General features: G+C 35.1%; 1 long non-coding RNA gene across 2 annotated transcripts in view; it reads right to left on the reverse strand.

Moving 5' to 3' along the window:
- Nucleotides 1-1,106: 1,106 nt before the first annotated feature.
- LOC311424851 overlaps nucleotides 1,107-26,292 on the reverse strand; it is a 38,803-nt gene continuing 13,617 nt past the window's right edge. For both annotated transcript variants that reach the window (XR_014686211.1, XR_014686212.1), the window contains exon 5: nucleotides 1,107-1,246. This is a non-coding gene — a long non-coding RNA (uncharacterized lncRNA). The remainder of the gene's footprint in view (nucleotides 1,247-26,292) is intronic.

Consider the following 26,292-nt stretch of genomic DNA (forward strand, 5'->3'; position numbering starts at 1 on the left):
ATGCTGACAAGAGCTAAATTGCAGGGTTCACCTGTAGCAAAAATAAATCCAATGGTTATCATCGCTTTTGCTTTTCTTAAATTAGCATCTGCCAAGTACACAATAAAAATTCAGGTCACCAAAGGAAAAACTTATTCCAAAGCCAAATGTCATCATTATTTAGAATTACTGTGACTTATGATACAGAAAGCAATATTTGGTAGCCGCTAGCTATACAGTGGTCTTTTCACAGTCATCTGCAAGAAACTGTAATAGTGTTGATAAAATATGATACATTTTTGTAATGTCACAGGCTTTCAAATACTTGGAAGAAAATCCCTGATAACTGATGGAATGTTTTTTTGACATTCAAATATGCATTTTTATACATGGGGTAGTCAATGAGAAATGTTAGCTTAATAAATGGTGGTGCTTGTGGGTGCTTGTTGTGATAGTTTCAGTTGGCTTATTTTCTGTGATATATTGTGGCATTATGTTATTAACATCAATTACAAATCACTGGTAGTTTTAGCTCCATATATTGTTGTACATAAGGATCTCTTCTATAACATATTAGGATGTTCAGCTGTAGAATATAGCACCACTGATGTAGAAGTATACATTTACATGTTTTAATGAAGATGGTACAAGGAGCTCTAAAAAAAATCCATCTCACTCAAAGTGTGAAGGTGCTGAACATTGTTTTTTGAAGGATTGGGTTTTGGGTAGGGAGTGAGTTAAGGAAAAAAAAAATTACCCTAATAGTAAAAACTTTTCACAAGAACAATCCTTTTTGGTTGAAAGTTCACTCCACAAAATATTTCTTCAGATCAGAGTGTAATTTCCCATAGAAATTAAAGAAATACAGCTGTCTGTATGCTAAATTCTCTCTCCCCACAGAATGTGTATCACAGTTGGTTTAGGTAATCTCCTGGAATTTCCTTTTCTTTTTTATTATTTTCCCAGGGAAAATCAAAAATAAACAAAACAGCAAAACAAGTTTTATGGTTTCTCACTGAAATTTCAGCTTTGCATAGATAGCTAAATTTCTAGCCTCATTCAGTTAACAAATCATCAGAGAAAATACTGCAGAAGCTAGTACTGGCTGCTTTTTCCTGTCACATTTTGTGACTTTTTTGTAGTTTAATCACAATACCACCTCTTTTGTATTCCTTGGCTGAGCCTTATGAAAATTCTGAATCTCAGTTCTCATTGATGCTAATGTTGTAGTCACAGCCATTTCAAGAGACAATGGACTCCAGAGTGCCTAGGGAAAATAATCAGATAATAGATGAGAACATTAAAAAAGTTTGTTGTTTTTGTTTTAATTTTTTTAAAGGCAAGCATTACTCTGAGATAATTAAAATAATTCCATGAATTTGAAGCAATTGTGTTGTTACATGATTTAATGTTGCATAATCAAATAGCTTTGTACTGAAATCACCCACTTGATTTTTGTGTGATGAGCCCCATGGCAAAACAGAATCTGCAGTGCAACCTCCTACTTCCCTCCCCCTTCCAAAACAAAAGTACAGAGAATTAGAAGTCCCTAAGAAAAAAATGGCCTAAATAACAGAGAGAGACTGTATCACAATTTACAATTCAGTCATTTTTACTGCAGAAAGGTTCAGCTGAAAGGTAATCCATATAAAATGGGTGTTCTTTGTAATGCATTTCAGATTTTGGGTGCAGCAGAGATGGAAAGCCTACTATGACATAAGAAGAAACCACACAGTAACAAACATTCATGTGGCAAATCTAACACAGATGTAATCATACAGATAAAGCAGAGGCATTCAGTGAAAAGGCAAAAGGCTAACCTGATACTTCATCATTTAATAATATATATATATAGTTGCAAGAGAGTGGAGAATCAAGATGATAAGCATTGCATATTCTAGTTACAACTGTAGCATTTGTCCTAAAACCATTAGTTCACAAGATGTGCTTCTTGGGATCATTTTCAATTTACCCTAAATCTACACATATATACCCCCAGCTCTTTCAAATGTATATAGAAACTGAAAAATGCTGTGCCTAGGTTCTTCTAGGAATCTAAATCCAAATGGATGATAGCAGAGACAGATTCAGTCTGTCCCTGGAAGGATTTTAACCACAACTCAAGTTGCTTCATAAAGAAATATATTCAATTTTTTCTATGCCAGACTCAGAGTATGAGAACAGATACTGGGTTAATGAAGATTCAATGCAGCAAAATCGAATGTAGGCATCAAGAACTTCCTGTAATCAGATATTAGAAGTTATTGTTTCATTTCTTTTCCCCTTTAGCAGCAGTGAGACAGAAAGAACAGGCAATTACCATACCCCTTTCTAACTGCCTCATACAGGCACAGCTGAGCCCTCACATACACAACATTAATCTCCTTTTTAAAATTAATGAAGACTAATTAGGGAAAACAAGACTCCACAAGGAGGAAAAAAAAAAAAAAAAAAAAAAAAAAAAAGCTTTTGTATAAGGATAACTATAGTAACTGCCACAAAACGCCATTCTGTTGAAGAAGGCCATATACAGTGATTAGCTGTAATATGAACTGATAAATGTTATCTCTTTAGAAGAAGGTTAGATATGTGAATCAAATGTCAGTTTTAACTCTTATTTTAAGTGAGATTAATAGTAACAATAATGGTATGAAGCTGATGGATATTCTGATGTGAGTGAAACCATATGGTGCAAGAACAGAGAAAAAAAAAAAAAAAAGAGTTTTAAAGAAAATGTTACATTTTAAATATATATATATATTTTAAGATATGTGCTGCTATTATAGGGTGTAAATTCTGAAATGTGGAGATACTGCAGGATAAAGAAAAGAGGCGTGTTTTCTATGAGTATATTGAAGACATTTTTAGGAATAACATGCAACTGTTGCATACCAGTTATGGTATAGACCAAGATTCAGAAATATTCAGCTGCTAAAACCTGTCCCTACAGAAAAACATATCAACTAACAAAGGGATGCTGGAGGCTGCATAACTTCTCTCAAGTAATGCTGAGTCATTGTATTTCAGGCTGATATTCAGGGCAAAATCCTCACCTATAAATCCCTTTTAAATATATTTTTAAGCTCATGTCAATCTTTTATCCCAGTATCTACCATGTAATCTCTGTGATCTCATCTCATATGCAAAGACAAATGCGAGAGAGAAATTGTTCCCTGTTCATCAAGTAATCTTCCTAGAACTAAGTCTCTGCAAGTGTAGGGACAACACTACCACCACAATATCACCCACATCAGCTCTAAGTGTGTTGTGATTACTCACTATCATTTTATGTATGGCAATCTCTTTCTCCCCATAAATCAGAAATCTGAGCATCAAAACTGGGATCTCTAAATGTTATGTGGGTTTACCAGAGATCAGTCACGTCAGATCAATCTGCTGCATTTGAAGAGATAAGTGAGTATCTAGTGTAGTGAGAGATGGAAAACTGCACTTATGTTTGGCATTTGGCCAGGCATAACATAAAATTTTATATAGAGAATTCTTACTTATACTACAGAAAATTAGGAAAATTGTGAGGTCAGTAAGGAAATGGTTCAAAAGAAGACAAAAATAGTGATGAATGGCAACTACTAGACTGAGTGAAATATTGTGATGAATTTTAAAACAAAACCAACTATGCAGCCCAGGATTCTCTGGGCATCACTCTGTGTCACACAGACAGAGTCAAAAACATCATTACCATGATTTCAGAGGTACAGAATATTTTACAGGAAGAACTGTATGACTTCATTGTATTAAATGTATAGCGTTATTTTACTAAACCTTAACTGAACTGAAGTTTCTTCCATTCTGCTGGAATTAACAGAAGATTGAAACCCTACAAGTTGATTGTGGAATAATATTGAACTACATGTCATGAAGCAAGTTCAATTCTAAAATACATCCAGTTTGCTGCAGATGTGCAACTGCCATTGGCATTTTACCAAAATAAAAATAATAAATAAAATAAAATAAAATAAAATAAAATAAAATAAAATAAAATAAAATAAAACAAAACAAAACAAAACAAAATGAAATAAAAACTTTAAAATTGCTTCTAACCATCTGAGAAGTGAGTTAAATGAATGCAACTTTCCAGGTGAAGCACTGGAAACAATCACATCACAATGATTTTATGAGTGATGTTGTCTAATGTGTCCAGCTCTTTGCATAATAAGCAAATAATAAAAGAAAAGGGAGGACTGCACAGGGATACTCTGCAGTAAGAATGAGATTAAAGGTCATCTAGATATGGTCACTTTGATTTGATTAACTGTTTCTATGCCAAACCTGTTGGACAGAGACTTAAAAAACAAACAAACAAACAACAACAACAAAAACAAACACAACAACCAAACAAAAAAACAACAACAACCCAGGTATCTGAAGCTGCATAATGTTACTTCTGCTGTGCTGTTACTTCAGAGTGTGCTTAATGTTAAAGTTGATGGGAAAAAAAAAAAAAAAAAAAAAAAAAAGGAAAAAAGAGGAGGATAAATTTGCTGGTATTAATGAACTGGAGCTAGATCAACAGGAATGCCTTCTGCTGACCTGTGTGCTGACCAGCTGTGTTTATGACACATAGGCATTTGGCCTGGCTTGGCAGAACCTTAAAAACTATACTTCTATAGGAAACTTCTATTTAATCTTAATCATAAAACATTGTGAATAAGTAGAAAAGAATGCCATAATCCCACATAAATTAGAGCAAAGCATGAAGCAAACACACACACACACAAATTAATTACTGTCAGTAATCTCTGTGACTCTCACACAGTCACAGATTTCCTCAGTGACAAGGGGCAATCTTCTCCAGAGAGGCTAGACTGCTTTGTCATCTCTCTCTAAGGACTAGCTCTGATTTTTAACCACATTGGAGATTCTCTGTTCATTTCTTATGTACTGAAATTGATTAAAAGATCCTGCAACAGGAAAGATTACTCAGGAGAGATTGCGGTACCAGAGACCAAGTTCTATTTTTGGTTTAAACATCTAAAAATGGGCTAGGCCCACAGGACATCTATTGTGGTTTCCTAAGGTGCAGCTCTCAGATCTCCTTGTAACTTTACTATTCCATATCTCTTTAGATTATTCCATAATCTTTACTATTCTATATCTCTTAGGGAAAGGGGGTCTTCTTTTATTAAGTTAAAGTGGAAGGGGAATACACAATATTTGCCTTGGGCTGTGAGTAAAAGGAAGGCACTCATTTATAAAGTTCCTCATGGAATTTGGACACTAAAACATTCTGTGTGGGATTAGAGGCATGTATGTTAGCACATGCAAATAAACTGGAATAGGGAAGCATTTACTCAAACTGTGCTGATGGCTGATAGTGCTGCGTGGGAAATATTAGTTGGAAAAAAATTAACTAAATATAAACTGTATAGAAGAACTGAAAGATTAGAGGACTTGCACTGCATTGGATAGGAATGGGATCTTCCTGGAAGGAGATTCACTTGAGGAACTAGTTTTAGTACCAAAAGGTTGCCCAGAGACGTTGCGGATGCCCCATCCCTGGAGGTGTTCAAGACCAGGTTAGATGACGCCCTGAGCAACCTGATCTAGTGGGTGGTGTCCCTGCCTATAGCAGGGGGTTGGAACTAGATGATCCTTGATGTTCCTTCCATCCCAGGCCATTCTAGGATTATAGGATTCTATGGTCCACAGGCACATGGGCTCCCTAAATGTTATCTCATCCTGCCACTGCTGGAGGCACAGCTCTGGGCTAGATGGACGACTGGTCTGACTCGGTGAAGTATTTCTTATGTTCTTACAACAGCTTAATTTTTCATTACTGACTGCAACATGAAGTTTGGGAAGCTGCTAATGAAATCTGCCAGTAAAAGAAAGCTGCCTGCCAATGTAGAGTAAGAATGAGCAAGAGAGACCTGGATAACCTCAAGGACGTGAGCAACAGAAGTATCATCAAATTTATTAATGCAATAATGAAAACCCATGAGTATATTCCTAAGGATTTTTGCTTTAAACTATAGTTGATATATTGGTGATATATTGGTAATAGATAGACAAAAGTAATAGATGACAAAGTAAAAGTTAGGATGTGGCCATGAAAATGGAGAAGCACAGCAAAAGTATCTTCAATGAGCACATTATTTTCATTTTATCTGTACTTTTGGGGGATATTTTTTGACACTCTGGACACTAATTTTCAAGAAGATTTACCCAAATTATACCAGTATTAAGAAAGAGCTTGTAGGTTGCTCAGAGGAACAACATGGATCTTATGAGAGTCCGAAGATATTGCTGAACTACAGTCACAGTGCTCCATAGAAATACTAGCTTTAACCTAGAAAGCCTGCATACTGTCAACAGCCCAACTCCAACAATAAACAGTTCAGTATGGGCTAAGTCACTGTCAAGTTTGCTACCCACATTCAAGCTATTTAATTAAAAACTGCTCACATATCTCTGCTCTTCAAATTGGTCACAACAACAACAAGAAAGGTAGATATCAGGTTTTGCACAAGGGTATCATTTATAGTGACAATATAAAGCAGCCTAGTTTGTTTGCTTATTACAAAACTCAATAAAATTAAAATAAAAAAAATAGAATTAAAATCAAAAAATAAAAATAAAAAATAATAAAAATAAAAATAAAAATAAAAATAAAAATAAAAATAAAAATAAAAATAAAAATAAAAATAAAAATTAAAATTAAAATTAAAATTAAAATGGGAGGAAATAAGATCTTAAAAAATACAAAGCAAGCATTGAGAGGAGATCTTGCCATTAGGAGATATTTAACTTACTAGATTACCTCAGAAAAACAAATGGAAGTATCCATGAATATATTCAGCCTGGAAATGAGGAAAATTTTCTAATTAACCAAATGGTGAGATGTTAAAACAGACTTTCAGTCAGAACTGCAGGTCTAAAATCTAACTATTTTTAATATAGGGTTTATCAGATTACAAATTGGATTTAACATTGAGATTATTTGCAGTAACAGTAATCAAAAAAGTTTCATGTACTGTTATGACTGAAAGTATTTATAGATTGCATTACTTACTTTGCTTTTCTTTAAATAAGAAACCAGCTCTCTCCCTTTTATATTAAATGTGAGATTAACCCAAAGCCTTATAGCTAGACAGTTCCTTTCATCTTCTCAAGTATTAATCCTTATGATCAAGATTTTGGATGCATACAATAATCTGTTTACTCTTTAAAACTTTGCAAATTACATGGTACAGGTGAAGATTTCCAATAATTACAACTTTATTTCTCATTCAAATTCAAAGGATGGAAGAATGCAGATTTGTATTCATTCCTTTCCAGTCTGTGCATAAACACTTCATTTAAAAAGAAAGAAAGAAAGAAAGAAAGAAAGAAAGAAAGAAAGAAAGAAAGAAAGAAAGAAAGAAAGAAAGAAAGAAAGAAAGAAGAAAGAAAAGAAAAGAAAAAAAAATATATTCTGAAGAGAAGAAAACAGAATAATTCCTTCTTATTTAGAACCAATTCTGATATCTCATTAAGATCACATCTCAGTAGCTCTCCAGATACCACTGTGGTCTTATTCCAGTATAAATATCATGAAAGATATCATATGGATCATGAAACAGAAACCTCTTAAATTTCTCTTAACATGGAAAAGCAGATGCAGAGCATAGGTGTACAAAAGACAAAACTTATGAGTAATCTGCACATTTGAGTAATTTATTTATTGTATGAATAAGTGTTTGAAAGAAAACTACATTCACTGACATAGAAAAGATTAACTAGGAGGAGATGCCAAGCAACATTACTTTTAGGTAGAAGGTCCCTGGAGCTCATGAAAAACTGAAGTGTATGAATTTCACAGGAAGCACATTTCATAACTAGAGAGAAAATTCTGAGATAATGGGAAAAAAATGCATCATCTACACAAAATATTCATATCTTGTCATAATAGAAGAGAAAGACAAATAACAATGTTCATACTTCCAGAGGAAAATAAAATTTCTTGTTCCCTGCTACAACCTAACTGCAAAAGGAAATTCTAGAATTAAATAATAAATAAATAAATAAATAAATAAATATTTTTAAATATATATATAAAGACTCACCATCTGTCATTGAAAAACTCTTCTCGGCTAGTTTACACAAGATAAATTACTTTAGGCTCTTTCAGATCAGCAATTGACTGTTCTGAACAGTGGATTGATGGATAATGTGGAGGGGACAATGCTATGCTTGCAATAAATGATGTGAAAGAGGTCAAAACAGACAATAAGGAAACCTACTAAAACTGAAATAAACATTGAAGTGCCAGCTTTGAGTTAAAGAAAGCATATATTTATATGCATAAGGATAGATACATTTCCCTCTTGCATGTATTAGTGATTTAATCACTGTGTAGCAGAAAGTCAATATCTCCAATCAACCCTCTCCCCAGGAAAAGGAAATTAAAGTGCTTTTCAGGGTAAAGAAATGTGGTGGTGACAGTTTCTGTTTTTAAACTAGTAAAGACATGAGGACTTTTAGAGAGAAAAATAGATTTCATTTGAAAAACCTGCCATCTGTACTATTCTGGATTTCTTTATATGGATTTTCTTTCTGAGATAAAGTCATCTATACCATAACAGAGGATCATGTTCTCATTTACAACAGAGCTCCATTACACAGCTCAAAGAACCTTTCCCATTCATTTCTAATCCTGCCTGTGAACAACTCTAGCTGAAACTGGGTGAGAATCAGTCCTAAGAACATGTACCTAAAAAACAGATAAAGAAAGATAAATAAGAAAGAGCAACAGAGCTTTCTGACGTTAACACCATAACTTAAAAATAACTGTGTTTTTGTTTTGTTTTATTTGAAGCAAAATACAAAGAGCTATAATGCTTTTTCTATTCTCCTGTTCTCTATGGAACATGAAAAAAATGTCTGCATTGCTGGGTTTTATAAGCTCTAAAAATAAACTGGAAGAAAAAGTCATTAATTGAGGTAGGAAAGAAGAATAACAGACTGGGAGTCTGGCCTTTGGGATTCATTAGTCTCTGCTTCTGTATCAAACATCTAGGGAGTAAGAAAGTATCTTTAGATAACATTTCACAAACTAATTTTGTCTTTGAGCTGTGCATTTCATCCAGCTGAGTAAATATTATTTGCAGCCAACCAACTAAGTCATTACATTAGCTATAGTGAAATTGCTGATTTTGAGCACTTAGAGTGAAGAAGGTCAATAGCAACAGAATGAATTAATAGGCATGTGGCTTTTACAAAGTTCCACAAAGTTTAGCCTCCCCTCATTTGAAAATAATGCTTGGTTTGAATCTAGAGTCTTCAAAGGCAAGGTAAATCTTGCCTTGGGTTGCTGTGACAACCTTAACACAGTTTCTGTGAGCAACCTGAAATTGTATCTGAGAATACTGTACAACTGCAAACTCCCTGCCGGACTTAAGGGTAAAGGGAGAATTAAAGGAGAGGATTATTTTATGGCTTTTATAGTCTCTGCAAAGAGAATTTGGCAGGTTTATGAACAGCAAAAAAATAGAATTTAACTTCCGTTGATTTGGGTTTATTGATTTTTATTTTTTTATTTTTTTTTCTGGTATTACAGGCTCAGGGTCTCCATTACCCTGGAAGGTTATTGAAACATTGAAACACTAGGACATCAAACCGGTAAACTCTACAGTTTGCCCTGGAGGCTCAGTTTAGCTATAGCAATGCCTGGCTCCATTTAATGCAAAATAACTCTATTATATCTAAAAATAAATATTTTGCATTAAATAAATGCAAATAAATAAAATAAATAAGGAAATTAAAACTTATGAAGGAAGAGAAGCAGAGCAGAGGGGAAGAAAAGTGGAGTCCAGATTTAACTGAGATATTTACCCTGGTCAAGAAGATAGGAAATATTACTGAGACATCCCTGTTCAAGAAACTTGAGGGTATATCTGTTCATCATTACAATTATTATTTCAATTTCAAGGCCAGGAAAATCAGAAGAAAGGACATATCTAATATCTGTTCTGTGACTCTGTTTTTACTGAAGGATTAATACACCTAAACATCTGAGTTCTCTGGCATGTCAGACAAAATCCTTAGATAAACTTATTGTTAGTAATACTAACAATTCCAGAAGAAATTATACAAAGAGAAGTAATTAAGTCATATTCTGTGTATCATGAAGATGCAACAGTGGGCTAAGATTTTCTTAAGTATATAAAATAGAATTCTTCATAAATCACTTTTCAAAACAACTTTGGTATTTGGAAAGTCTGTTCTTCAGAGAAGCTAAACACACAGACTTTACTTTGAGTAGATGAGTGCGTCATGAATTGATATTTTGAATGTAGTTAGCCTTTTTTTTTTTTAATCAACATTGTTTATTTCAATTAAATTTGGATTAAAACCAGGAATAATGATAACAACAACAACAACAATAATAATAATTGAATACATTGTCTACAGAAAACACTCATATTTGTCATAATAGAGTAGAAAGACAAAACAAAACAAACAAACAAAACCAAACAAAAACAATGTTTATAGAAGAATTTTAGACGTCCCCAACAAATCTGTTCCAAAGTTTTCATGGGTCTGAGTTTACCCCACTGCCCTCTCACACACAGCACACACTGAAGTGCACTTTTGAATGAAAGAGCTAAATAATAAGATCATCATCAAAAGAGCTGATGTAAAATGAACATTGCTGAATAATCACAGAAAAGAAAAAGTAATATCGTATATTGTATATTGTAACAGAATCGTAAGCTTAAAATTGCAGTCCTCTAACTAGGGAACAGAAAACTTGCCATTCACCTTGTGTCTAATAAAAGTCAGATAATCCTTGACCAGATTTCTTATCCTTTTTCATATTGGTTTATTTTACTTCATATATATTCAATGAATATAAAGATAGAATCATTAAACTGTGCAAGACCAGATATGTTCACACATTTCAGTTCTTCAGAAATGTAGGGCTTGGGATTTACTTCTGGATAAATGAAGTATATTAAAAGGAGTAAATGAATTAGCAAGATTAACTTTGTTTATGAAAGACACTGTCACACATTTCATACATATATAGACAGCGCTAGATTAATGTTGCAGGCTTATGATCTCCAGAAATTTGTACTGAATTTCAGTCTCCTGATGGCAATTTCTTGTAATAATAGGGACTATGGGTCTTCAGAAGAATTGTCAAGATAATAAGCTTTATTTCAATGAATAGCTGTTCTGCTCAGGGGAAAAATAATTAAATAAATAAATCCTGAACTGTTCTACAAACTTAAAAAAGGTACTCTGTAGAAAATATTTTCAAATTCCAATGTCACAAACAGCAGAAAGCAAATTTTTGTGGGGGTTATTTAAAGTATATTTAGAATTACTTTTGTACTTTTGTATTAAATGCATTTTAATAAAAGTAAATTATATTTTTTCTTTATAGAAGCTAAATAGCAAAGATCAAAATCTCTGTGGAAGAGAAAAAAGTCTGTCCTGAGAGGACATGATTTCATATGATCCTGAGATGTTCCATCAGACAGCTGTCTCACCGGGGATCATGTGTAACTCCTTTTGTCCATAGTTTTTAGAACACTGGGTATTAAGCACTCTCCTTCTATTTTCCCTCAAAGCTTCTGTGCTGGCTGCAGATATGTGAGGGATGAATCAGAAAGGAGGAAGCTGGGAGAGAAGCTACTTCTGTTTCTGGCTCATTGTGATATAAATAGTGTCCAGAGCCTGGTGCTCTGCCAGCAGTAGGAGCAAAGGAAGTTTTCTCCTCCCCTGTGCAAATAATGCTTTTATCTCAGTAATTCACAGATGGTCTATTAGTATTGAGGGAGTATTACCTTATAGGAGAACCCTGTCTTCAAAGAGCAGATCTATCCAGGTCTTTGTTCAGCAAGGCGCCTAGTCACATTCCTGACTTAAACACATAGGTGACATAATTATTCAATTCTATCAGTAAGTGACAGCAATAAACTCACACAGCAAGGCCAAGGTGAGTCTGATAACCTCTGGATTATGAATGTCAAACTGTGACCATGTGCTCTGCTGTCAGCATGAAAACATTGGGAAACAACAACAATCCAGCAACTTGATAGCTTCAGGGAAGGAAGCTTAGTCTGAGTGCCTGCTTATTCAGCCTGTATTATGTCTGGCTAATGTGTCATATGTGGTCTTGATCAAAAGCCAGCAACATACCATTTGCTTAGCAGAACTGTTGGCTAACACTCGCTTTTTTCCTGTGGTGAGTGGTGTGGTGTGTGAAAATTGTGAAAGGAGGATTTTACTATTTCTATGATGTCATTGAAGGCAGAGAGGAACTGGCTGAAGCAGAAATGCAAAAGACATCCTACCAAGAAGGTGACTCTGAGGAAGAACTGAATACTCCAGGATAAGTCATGAATATCAGAAGAAACAAAAAACTGTCTCTGCACCCCATTTTCAATTAAAGCAAGATAAAAGCTGAGACAATCTGAAGTCAGCATTCAGAAAATAGGGGATGTTGTTTGGGTTGAAATTACACCTCTAATGGTAAGACAAGCACTGAGGATCTTAGCCAAGCTAGTAGGAGTATTAGAAAGAAGACAATGAACTTCCAAGGGTTCAGAAAAGTTGTTGAGGTTTCCCTTGGGATAAGATTGTTACTGAGTAAGAGAGGAAATCATATAATTTTAAGTTATAGGATTTATTTGCACTTAAGATTTTCTGCATATTTTTCTTTATTTCATTCATGAAGTTTCATTGCTATAGTCTTAACATACTTTATGTGTAAATGGAAATAATTAAATAGATAATAAGGAAATAATTCAACTAGCTAAAAATTACTACTCCTATTTTAAGAATTGGCAGAGCAGATTCCAAAGGTTGTTCTGAAACAGAAATCTTTTAACCATATCACCCATGAAGACAGCCTTACTGCTTCACATGAAGTGCCATTTCCTAGTTCCCCTATCAAATGGTTACCAAGGCTTTTTTAATTGTATCTGCTGTTTGAAACCAGGGAGTATACCACTTGAATGGAAGTGGAAGAAAAGCAGAATAAAAAATAAAGTTATCTATGATCTTTAAACTGCTGCTTATAATTAATTTATATTTAGCAAAAGAGTACCCATCTATAAAATGCACACATATAGTGTTTAGATTAAGATATTATCTTCTTTTTGTTTATTGCAAGCACTTCAAACAGTCTTGCCCTGCTAAGGGCTGCTCTGATGCAAACAGGCCCAAGTATATGACAGGCTTGCACAGTTGGAAGCTGAGCTGCATTAGAGACGTGAAAGGCTGTATAGGCTTGATTAAGAATTTCTCAATAAAACATTAAGTCAGAAAATGCTGTTGCATGAAACAATCAAATATGATTTTATTATTATTATTATTTATTTATTTATTTATTTATTTATTTTGGTAATACATGAGATTTCTCCATCTGAAGCAAAGGAAAACTTCACAGTGGAAGAGTATAAGTGAATCAAAATTCACACCTGAACAATCAGAGGCTCTTATCTGGGCTGTGAGTGTTTGATGTTTACAGCTCTTTTATGCATGATTTAAACTAAGAGGCTTTAGTTGAATCCCCAGCTAAAAACTAATTTCTCAGCTGAACTTGCTAGAGATTTCATATACTTCCAAACTTACCTACACTTATTCTTGCACACAATCTCTATACCACAAATACCACAATGAATTCTGAACTATAAGTGATTACTAGTGGTTATTTATATCAGTGTTTCTAGGACAATGTATTATAAACTGGAATCATTTTCCTTAGACAGAAAAGCCAATGGCACTGTACAAGTCATAGCTTAATCGTTTGATATGCTTTACCCATCTTATTCTTGCAGCAAATCCCAGTTGGATTATATGGTCAGCTGTTTGCCCTTCTTTCCTCTCTTGCTTGAAATGTATTCCTAGATGCTATAATTTCCTGAGAACTGCACTTCTGAGAAATGTTAAACAATATCATCTGAGAAAACAATAAACACCATCTACTCCAAAGCCTTTTCTGTTAGCACAGTTTCCTCTGTCCTCCTTCCCAAGGAATGCTCATGGCAGGACACAGCTCCCCATCAAATTTTCTTCAGCAATAAAGTTAATTAAAAAGCTAGCTATATCTCCTGGAGTTTATCAGCTCTTTCCTGAGCTAACCCTATTTGTAAGACTATGCCATAGAACAGATCTGTGAAGCAATTCTCTTAAAACAAATAAAGGATTTTCCATTCTGAGAATACGAAGCCATCATACCACACAAACATAATGATTTTGAATTTAAATCATAGAATCATTGAATGGTTTGGGTTAGAAGGGACATTAAAAGATTGTCTAATAACAGCTGTTTGCTGGAAAAACCTGGATGAAGTCATGTAAGTACACCATCATTCTGGTTCAGGGATTATTTCACCATTTTATATATGCTTATTGAACTATTTATAGATAAGTATAGACCTTTAAAATTATCTATATACACAGAGTACAGATGTGTAGGTTTTTGTATATATTACCCCACTACAGAACCATTAATTATCTTGTTTATTGTTATTATTGTTTTTTGTTTTAACAGGGTATCTACTTAGTGCTACAGATGTCAGTGAGGAATCAGAGCAATACTGATACAGATAAATTAAACCCTGCATCACTGCTGTCTCATCTATTCTATGAAATGGGAAGCCTAGTGTTACCTGTAAGCATACTCACTCATTTCTGTAATATACAGTAAACCTCCTAATGTCTCGCTTCCTCTTTAACATTTGTCTCGCTTCCTCTTTAGCATTCTCCTCTATTATGGATAGAATTAAAGGAGCTTGCCACCTCATTAATAGTTTCTAATTCACAGCGACTTATACTTGGATTAATTTTTAGGCTTTTACTATTTTTTTCATACTTGTCTATTTTTAAAATCGAGCAAGCATGGTAGTTGGTCCACTTCACATGAAAGCAACAGGTTTCTTTAGCTCAAGTGATACTTTGTTTCCTTTTTGCCTACTGTGTGATAGTAAAAGATTACAATGGCAATTTTCTAGAATATTCAATGCAAAAAAAGGAAAATTAATGTAGTTAATTTTAGGTGGCAATCTTGATGATACAAGTAGAAGACTTCAGCAAGTTTCAAGTTTTCAGCCATGGCACCATAAATTAGAGCTATAATTGCTAAAGCTATAATCCTTTCAAAGAAAGCAGATAAATATGGCCTGTTTAGAATCAGATTATGATTTTCTCATTGTATTAGTCCACTGTTAATCTTTTCTGAGAGCAATAGTCACGATTACGATTTACAAATTGCTTTGAATGTTTAGTAGAATATGCTGAACAAGATAAATTGTTTAGAGTTGTTTTCAACAAAAAGCTTATTCCTTTCTTTCATAACTAATTTAAAACAAAATAAGTTATAGAATTTAGTAATATTTGGAGATAAATGCCTTATTTAGCATAATAGGAAAAATGGTATATTTAAGCAGGTTTCCATTCTTAGGAAGTAAATACATACAGCCTATTGATTTGTTAAGTTCTATTGAATACTTTCTTAAATATCACTCTTTCAGATTTATGAGCTTTTTATTTATTTATTTGCTGTGAAAGAGATATTAAATGACCGTTATGCTTTGCCCAATGTTAGCAAGACAAGACTAGATAAGTGGCAAGTTCAGGGCACCACACTTTTAATAAAAACGTGAATAAAAGGAGAAAGTCTAGAAATGTGCAACAACAGAAATCAAATTCTGGAAAGTAGGAAAGAATGAGAGATTGGGGATTATTTTTCACAGCAATAAAAATCTGACTGGCTTCGAATGTATGAATAGTTTTTTAAAAAATTAAAATACATAAAAGGCTGTTCCAAAGATTATAGTAATTTGTTCTCTGTGTTCATCTTGCACAGAAGAAGAAGTAATGGTCTGAAATTGTAAAAGAGGAAATTTAAACCTCAGAGGAAAAACAGGGAGAGTTGGGAGCTGGGAGCAGGGAGTTGGGAGTAGGTTTACTAAGGTGGTCATTGCACTTCCTAAAGTTGTCTTCAGGACCTGGCAAACACCTGTCAAGAAAGGTGTTGGAGTCATTGAGCCTCTTGCAAGAAAAAGAACAATGGACTATATGATATTTTAGGGTCACATGAAATTAATCTTATACTTGGCTCATGTTAACTGCACAGCACAATCTAACCAACTTCTTAGCAACAGTAAAGTCACAGTGATACAGACTTTACCAAATCTTTACTTAGCAAGGCTTGTGACTTTATAGCACTTGCTGTACCCAAGTCCTTTTTCCATTTGCCAGCACATGTTGCTGCCTCTTCCTATTTTTATTTGTGGTTGCTAATTTCAGATGGTACAGGTTACAATGGTCCCTGAGTTTCTGAGAAGGCCAACTCAAACAGTACTTATCTTATCAATAGCTATTGTATCTAATCTTACACTTATAGAGATTGATAGCTACAATTTGCAATTTCTGAATCTAAGTATACCTGCTACTACATGTACCCTTAGAAAATTATCCTGCCATAATTCTTAAGGCACCACCACTCATAGACAATGACTGTTCTAAAGCAAATATTTCTGTCCCATACACCCTACCCCTCTCCCCACAGTTCCTAAAGAAAACAAACAAAAAGCTGAATTACATCACCAAAAATGTTTTGATCTCTAGAGGCTCAGCTTTGCTTGCTTGAGCAAATTTCCCCTCTTCTTGTTGCCATTAAGAATTGCCTTTCAGCTCACTCTGTCCTCTTACATGGCTCCCAAGTTCCTCAATAAGCAGGATGTGATGGTACCTAACAATCACGGAATCATAGAATGGCCTGGGTTGGAAGGGATCTCAAAGACCATCCAGTTCCAACCCCCCTGCCATGGGAAGGGACACCTTCCACCAGACCAGGTTGCCCAGGGCCTCTTCCAACCTGGCCTCGAACACCTCCAGGGATGGGGCATCCACAGCTTCTCTGTTAAGAAGAAGGTTGCATCCACTGCAACCTGTTACAGTGCCTCACCATTCTCTGAGTGAAGAATTTCCTCCTAAAATCATACCTAAATCTCCCCTCTTTTAGTTTAAAACCATCCCACCTTGTCCTGTCATTGTTTATCCGAGGAAAAAGTTATTCTCCATTTTTTTATAAGCCCCCTTTAAGTGTTGAAAAGCTGCAATAAAGTCAACCTGGAGACTTCTCTTCTACAGGCTGAACATCCCCAACTCTCTCAGCCTCACAGGAGAGGTGCTCCAGCTCTCTGATCATCTTTGTGCCTTCCTCTAGACCCATAACCCTCCTCTGAACAATTGGCTATCCTGAAGGCTGCTTAAACTGTGGTTGGCATGTAGTTAACACACTTTTTGGCCTAGGTTAAAACAATATCTTTAGAAAATGTCTTCATCTCTCAGGTCTAGTATTTGCCTTTCAGTCTTTCTGTTGAAACTGTGGACTGGCAGAGCCATATACATTTCATGATGTCAGGGGAGAACTAAACAAAGAGAACCAATTTGTTCCTCCTGCTCAGATTAAACCAAACAAAATTTCTCTTCAAGTACCTGAACGATACTACAAGAAACTAAGATGATATTCAAACAGAAATATAATCTTTTTTTTTTTTTCTTATGCTAATCTACATATTTTGCAGTGAATAAACTAAAAAGCAATACCAGAAACCAAGACTAAACCCCAACATTTACCTCTTCCAGCTAGTTGTTTTAACCACTGCCATGTCTCTTCTGCTCTTCAGGAATCACAAGTTGTTTCCGCACAGGAGCACAAATTCAGCATTAAGTAGGTGGTGAAGGAGAGAGGAGGAGAATTGTCTCCCAGTCAAACCAGTCTAAGTCTAATAATAACTTAATTCTCCTGTAGGTATAGACTAAGATCAATGAATTAATGCCTTCAGTTTCCTGAGTGAGAACTACAACCAGAATATAGGAAACTTAAGAGGTAGAAAATGCATTCTCTGTAGAATTTCTTCAGAATAAAAATTACACGAAATCCAGTTCTTCCAGTTATAATACCTCCCTGAAAGAGAAAGGTCCAGGATGGAAAACGTAATTGAAAAGGGCTAATTTTAATTCCTAATGCTAAAGAAGAGGCATAATTTATGATATTTTATTATTTTTCTTTATTATGAAATAGTTTTCCCCCTTAAGAGAAGCCTTGAACAAAGGCATTCTATTGCCTGAGGCTATCGCTTTCCAGATTCAAGGGAGTCACAAGGAACATTTGCCTTTTCCATGATAGATTTTTTTATATATCCTGCAAATATTGCAATATTTCCATGAATGAAAGTAATGATACACAAGCAATGAAACTACTTTGTCCACAGGTCATGAAGGAAAATAAAGGGAATAAAATGGAACCACAGTGGAAGAAGGAGAGGTATGGTGTTTAAGTAACAGGAAAATCTTCACGTCATGCTTTTATTCTTGGATCAAGTTTCTGGAAGCATCAAATGAAAGAATAGATTATGCAATATATGGAGGAAGCTTCTAGAAAGCTCAGATTTGTGGGAGTGGAGCAACAGAGAAGGGAGATGGAAAGACAGGAGCAGATAAGATCCATGTCCTGATTGCTTATATTGCTATCTTTCAGTTAATAAACTGTGTGGGATTATGGGGACTATTTATGTCACTGGATTCTTAAACAATACTAAAATCTAGCCCTTAGCAGGGCAAGACTGTTTCTAATCATTGTTTTGGAAAACACAAGAATCACAAGAATAAAACTTTCCTTATGAAACCCTAAATTTTCCTGCAGTCATGGCTGCAGGATCGCACACACACAAGATAATAGCAGCTGCCAGGGTTTAAACCAGCCCATCAAAGAGACAGCCTTTGCTCTGAGAAGAACAGGATAAGACAGAACTACAATTAGCCAACAGCCTTTCCACACACTGGGCTTGAAACTGTGGAGGCAACAGCAGGAGTTTTCATGGAGATTATCCAGAGCAAACACAGCTTTCTGTTGCCATAGTAGATATAGTGCTTCTATCTTCTTAGCTGCAGACAAGGGTGGAGAGAACAAATCATGGCCTATTATAATATTTATATTCTGAGGCAAACACAAAAAATAACCTAATACACATATAGCTAGACTGGTTTATTGTGGAGTTAGCCATTTTTTTCTTTTTCTTTTCTATATATCCTTTGGGAAGGGGGAGAGGGGTTGTTTGTTTTTCCACTGCCTTGCACTGCTTATGAAAAAAAAATAAATAAATTATTAAGTATAAGCAAGTTCTCTTTTATATTAATAGGCAGTTTTCATTTAGCAATAAACTGATGACTTACACAAGCAAACATTTCAGTATTTAAAAAAGATATAAGAGACTTGGAAAAGTCACATCCTAAGGAAAATAAATGTTCCTTGCTTATGCTTTTGTATATGGATATTGAGTAATATTGGCTGAGGTAGTAACTTCCTCATAAGGAAGAAGGACCCCAATAATGCAGACTTTTACTGAGGCATTTGAGGCACTACTGCCTCTAATAGAAATGGTTTTTTTAGGTCTGGGAGAGTGTCCAGGCTAAGAAGGGTTAATTAATATTCTGAAATCACTAGTTTAGCTGATGATTTTGCTATATTGTGAGCTTTTTCTGTCTCATCACACACACAGCTCAGATCTACTCATAGCTAAAGCTATGAAGCTAAAAGAAAGAGGGAAGATTGCCATCCTTTCCACTTGCCAGGATTTTGACCCTAATATTTAAGTTTGGTGTAGAAAATATGATAATTTTACCATTATTTCAGACTTGATGACTACTGTCTCCAAACCATTCATTTTAGTGTCCTCCCACTCTCACTGCTCCTTGCTCTATCTGTATGATGCAGAAACAAAAGAACGGAATATATGAGAGATGATATGCACAGTAGCTTACTAGAACAAAAACATTACTCATCTCCTCTGGAGAGCTTGGGGACTCGTAGAAAGAAGACTAGCTTTCATCCCTGTTCAGAACTTAGTTGAATCTTCATCCGTGATCTGAGATGGAAGTGATGAGGTAGGTTTTGCAAAGACCATCACCACCATCAGAAGGAAAAACAAGATTTACTCCTCCTCTGGACCTTTTACATAGTGTGCAGTTCTCTGCTCAGTGTGCCTTTCACTAACATAGGAAAATAATTTTAGTCTTTATAAAATTTCCTATGATAGGACACTTTGTCTAGTAACTAGGTGAAATGCTGCTTGTTGCCCTGAAGCAATCCCACAACTGATGGCAGCAAGGAGCAAAGGCACAAGACTAAAACTGAGTGATTTCTTTATTTTTAGCATATACACTAAAAAGCTGTTCTGATGATGCTGAAGACACTCACAAAAGTGGGCTGTATTCCTCATGTCCCTTTAGCTCAAAAACTTTTCCAGACAGATACGAAGACTGTGCCAAAAGCTAAGGAGTTAGGCCTCTCAATAAGTGTATAGACTGAGTCTCTCTGTGGCTGAGGACCTGGAAACCACATCTTTATTATATGAAGATAATTCTGGGTGTTCTCAGTGTCTTCTAGACCATGTCTTATTCTCTATTATATTTGTATAGCGTCATATTCACCAACACAGCCATGTTCCCTTTCTGGCCCAGTGGAGAGTGCAGGTAGGCCACAGCACTTAACCTTGAATATAAGGATCTTTTGCATCATAACACCTAGCTGAACAATGCAAAATAAATAAACAAATAAATAAATGAACTGAAAGACTTCAACCTGATGAAGGGCAGTAAAGGGGTGAGTGCCCTTCAGGCCATGAGAGCCACTAAGACTTGAGTTGCATCTGAGAAGGGTGCAGTCCCTGTCCTCAAGCCCACTTTCCCCAGTCTGAGCATGTTGGCTGTGGGAAACCAGGAGAAGCAGGAACTGCTGGTGCTTTCCTCTAGCCCTCTGTAGACAGAGCTCGTTGTTAAACACTAAACTTTTTTTTTCTTTTTTTTTTTTTTTCTTTCTTTCTTTCTTTTCCAGTCCCTCCTTCTGGACAGAAATCCTGAAGAGTTCAAACGTGGCTTAAGCCAAGTCCGTCTTCTTTCCCTCCCCCTGCCTTTGTATAGTTTGGCTGACAAAGCAAGGAAAGTATAAATGTTTACTCAGTTTTCATTTTACGCTATGCCAACCACATCTGCCTGAGCACTATTCACATAGCAGTATCCAATGCCATCATCATCAATCTTTGTCATTTAGTCACCATGGCTGAAAACTTTTCTGTTTGCCCAGATAAGAATGAGTCCTAAAGTAAGCCTAAAGCAGCAGCAGAAACCCTTTCGTATTTATCCCTCATTTAATTTTTCCTCAAAGCGTTTATAAACACCTTGTTTTGTGCCTGAAGTTGAGATGTCTGTCTGTCCATAAATTTGTGATATATATCACTGGAAGAAAGCAGAGTCTGACAGCACAACAATGAAAAAGATAGACTTTAGTAAAAGGATCTACAGTTTTTCAGCTTGTTCTCTTACTAAAACCTCAGACAGTTGAGGACAATAACTAAATAAAAATTAAGACCTGATATTCCCAAGAAAATCCAATTTCAGATTTTCAGGAATTTAAAAAGAAAATAGTATTGTGGATGTCAAGAGGAAAAAAAAAAAAAAAAAAAAAAAAAAAAAAAAACAATCAAAGTTTTAAGATGCTTGCATGCTTAAGTACATACAAATTTTCAGAATAAGTTAAGATCCACTAACAAAGAAACAGACAACAACACAGTCAAAAAGATCAAAAAAGTCAGGATCACACAGAGTAAATGGACCATATTGTTCACTGACTTGAAACTCAAATGCCAATTCATTAAAATAATATTTTACATAAATTCATTTTCCCTGAGAACAGAGTGGTTATTTCAATACATTCAAAGACATTTTAAATCTTAGATTTTATCAAAATATATAACATCATATATCTTTTTTCATCATCTTAATTTTTACAAATATACTTTAAAAGTTTTCTCAAAAATTCTTAAGATTTAATTCTTCCATTTTCTGTAGGATTGAAGGATAGCATATAGATGCCAATGAAGCTGATATACCATGGTGGATCAGCTGAGATGCAGAGGAAAAGGGTTGTCTATCCCAGAAGATTTTAAGAGATTTCACATCTTTCTCCTTTCCCAAACTGGAATAAAAAGATGAAATACACTAAAAGATTATGGCTGCAAAACCAAAAGTTTATGGTTAAAGCCCTCACCCCCCAAAAAATATGCTTTAGGTCCAGAAATTTGCTTTCATTGATTTTTTTTTTTATTTTTTTTTAAGATTATCTTCCTTAGATTTTATATTGAAAAGTTCTTTGTGACACCAAAAAACTTGGAATTTGTAAAAACTCAAAGGAGAATATTTGTCAATTTTGCATTTTTCTCAAATTAATTTTCAGAACATGGAATTTTGTCAAACATCTTTATTATTAACTTTTTGCTCAGATGAGGTTTTGGAAAATACTGAGGAACTTTTCAACTCATGACATTTATGGTGTTTTGCACAGTGGGTGAAGGCCTTTCTTTTTGATCTCTTCCAGATTACTTTTTGGCACAGAGAATATTTTTTGGTGTCATCATTTCATGCTTTTGTACAAGTGCACTAAAAAATCTGAATAATTTCATCATGCCAGAAATACAGGAAAAGCACAACAAAACAAGACAAAGTTCTCATGGGCTATTTTATGAATTCGTTTAAGCAACATAATGAAAAATTAAACATTTAATTTTTTTTAAAGGTATTAAAATAAATATACAGAGAATATAAGCCCTACACATAACACTGTGAGGGAGCTGGGTCAACAAAGCACTAATTAACAGCATGAGGCTCTCAGCAGGAAAAATAACGTGACTCAAAAGGATTTACTAGTCTGGAGAAAACATTATTACTTTATGAAAATTCTTATAAACACGGTGAGCTAGTGAATGTATTTTCTCAAGAGCAGCATATTCATGCAACGTGTCATCAAGCCTGTTGCCTGGATTCAAATGTTTCCGTACAGAACAAATCAGTAAATCTTATGAAGAGTAAAGCATAAGGGTGTAATGTGTAACTAGGTACACAGAGGAGCACACATCTATCCTATAAACCCTGTTCTGATATTTCAGGACTTAAAACCCCTTCAAAACAAAGTTTATATGATACAACCACAATAGATGAAGCAAGCATTCCTAGACTGTAACAGCAGTAAACACTTAGAATTATTGGTTTTAAGGAAGTCTTGATATTATTTCATTCCAGTTCTGAACAAATACTGACATTCCTAAAAACACACAGAAGATTAGATAAGGTTCAGCTACAAAAAAAAAAAAAAAAAAAAAAAGAAAGAGAGAGATGCTGTACTGGCTATGTGGGTTAAATAACTCAGAACTGCCCATGGTTGAAAACCACTGTTCCCAGTGGGGAAAGGATAGGAATATTCCTCAGAAGACGTGTTTTGGCTAAACCTAATCCAAAATCTAAGGCAGTGGGATAACATATTACCTCCTTGGCAGGTCATAACCATTTTCTGGGAGTAGAAGCTCTTGTTACACCAGTCTCCATTCACTGATGTCTGGGGTGGAAGCATTCAGTTTGCCCACCTGTGCATTGACAGCAAGAGTATGGGCTGCACTTGTACCAGCTCTCTTTCTAAATGCTTCAGACAAAAGCTAGGCTTTAATGTTTGCAAAGCACTTTGAAGATGAAAATTGCCAGTGATAACACTGCAAAAGGTTTGAATGTTCCCCTGGGATGTTTTAATGTACACTCTCCAGCTAATATTCATGAGCAGAGGTTGACTGACTTTCAAAACAGAATCAAATCTGCATCATGAGATTGCTCAAGCTAAAGGTAAACATTTTCACCCAGACCCCTTCTGTGTCAGTGATCTCCCTTAGCACCTCTCCAAAACAACTCAGAAGGTCCCAAAATCAAAGATCAGCTTTCACAGCACCTGACTGTATTTGTGGTGCAACAGGAAAAAGGGGCTTGGTACTCAGCCAGAATCTGGGGGACCCTAATTTCGTTTTGTTCCTGAGGATAGTTCAAGCCAAGCGCTTGCAGGAGAATTTCCAAATATACAAGTTATTCTAGGAGTGGAAAACATACATCTCTACTTTGCCCTTAGAGGTCTTTTCTCCTTGTCTGAATTATAGACTAACATAAGGCCCATAACCTAGGTACCTGAGGGAAAGTTCTTAGACAGGAGCTGCCTTGCTAGCTACCTAATGCTATATTCCTTAAGCTTTCCTGACCAAACATTTCATTCAAAGAATCTAGATTTTACTCCCCAGCCCACCTGCCATCCTCTGACTGCAGCACCTTCCTGGGAAGATGGTTTTGAACCCTCTCAAACCAGAGTGTCAAAGCTGTGTCTCCTTCTTGCAAGTGTGATCAGATCATTTATCAAGTTTGCTCATAAGATGGAAACCAAGTAGCTCATCATTACTTAACATTGTTAAGTTTAATAATGTCATAATTTAAATTTCAAAATACACTGAAGAAGAGTCTGGGGAACAGCAATATCAAGATGCTAAGCTCCCCCACAGTGCAAACACTTCTTGCATTGCATAACACAGATGGAGGTCTAATGGATGACAAGTAAACCATCTTTTCTGGACCAGGCCTGTTATTGTTTTCCCATGTTCTTCAGTACAGTCTACTTAATTTATACTTCCTGTGATCAGGAAGTTATTTTTTGATTGATTTTTTGATTGAATTTGGAGTTGCATGCAGTAGAGAAATTGGACATAGAACTGACCAGACAGAAATACACCAAGAGGGAAGTGTTTGAAGGTTTGAGGAAACAACTGACTTACTTCCAGAGGTAAATAGTCAATTTAAAAGCAGTTCAGCAGAGTGGTTTTACACATGGACAGAAGGAGAAGGGCTGCAGCCTCCTGTTAGTTTTGCTTGATGGTGCTCAAAACAACGTGATGAGGGAGGTACTATATGAGGGAGGTACAGTTTCACCACAGAGAAATTGTTAGCCCTGCCTACAAGCAGTTTCATTTTTCAAAGCTGTTCCACTTACTATGCTTCAGAAGCATTCCTGATACTGAAAAAAAATTAAATCATGCTGTGGAGTAAGCGAGTGTTTTCTTCCACAGAGCCAAGAATGACAAAGTCACAGAGAGGATATTTTCGACATATAAGGATATGTTTTAGACATCCTTTCATACTCATAAGTATTAGTATAAGTAGCTGAAAGATTTGCTTAGATGTCCATGCTTTTAATAGCAACTAAAGGAAAGACTACTCAGTTGCTAACTTCTGGATACGTCATTTAAAACAGGATATCAAAAGACTTCGTGAATCACTGAGTGCAATACTCTTTAATAGTGCCAGCATATAATCCTAATCTCAACAGTTTAATGAGTCTGTAATATTTTATTTCACTGATAATAAATAAGTAATTAAGTTTCAGAATGATTTCCCTTATTGATCCTCAGCTGTATAAAGTAATCGTATCATTGAACTATCTATTCCTTGGAAAGTTTTATGAAGCAAAAAGTTAAAATTGTCTAAAAGTTCACTAGTATTTATAGACTGTTCAATTACAAAGAAGACATATTGGTAATTAGTTAAACAAGCTTCTTGCATCTTCACCATCGAATTTATAGCAGATAAGTAAGAGCTTCATTTCTGGCTAACTTCATCTCTCTAATCGTAAATACTTTGAAACTTCTATTATCTTACTTAACTTGAAGAAATAAAGAAGCAAATGGAAGTGTACTTAGGACAGGCTAATTACAACTTTGCCCATCAATTTGAGAAAAACTCAGTCATTTAGATTGTATCTCACTGTAACTCTAAGCTTTTAATTCTTCAATAAACAAATAGACATGAGAAAATGTAATGATATTTCCCATGAAACATTAAAGCAAAAAATAAAAATAAAAATTAAAATTAAAATCAGAAAAATGATATAAATTTACAATATAACTGCAAAGAATACTGTAGGGAAATTATTCTTAAAAAGATAAGGTGACTTTAAACCATATGTAGCATTTATAACCACTGTGCTCAAGCTGAGTCTTATGTCCCGTGTTTAAGAGCATTTTTTATTAATTTGCTCAGTGGTGGTTCAGACTGAGCAACAACTTAATTAGTTCAAGCATAGTGTCAGTAAGAGAACAGGGGTGAATACCATTATACCAAAGAAACAGGGATGTGTGCTCCTCAAGCTAAAAAAAGCCCCTGCTTAAATCAAACTTTTGCTTAAATCAAGCCCTAGGGTCCCTGATGTTATGCTCTTCTGTTAAAAATGAACAGAAATGGGTGGTTTCCCATCACTTATTTCAGAATAAAACAAACTGGAAACTCCTAAGCTGAGAGCTGTCAAGTCCTAAATAGTCCACATTATCTGAAAATTGCCAACAGGCAATTGCTCATCTTAAAATGTTTGTCCAGTGTTTGCAGTACTTCTGGGTACTTCAGCAACCATTAGTTTCTTCAGTTTTTCCATGGAAT

This window comes from Aythya ferina (assembly GCF_964211825.1).
Source record: "Aythya ferina genome assembly, chromosome: 1".
In the NCBI taxonomy this organism is placed as follows: Eukaryota; Metazoa; Chordata; class Aves; order Anseriformes; family Anatidae; genus Aythya; species Aythya ferina.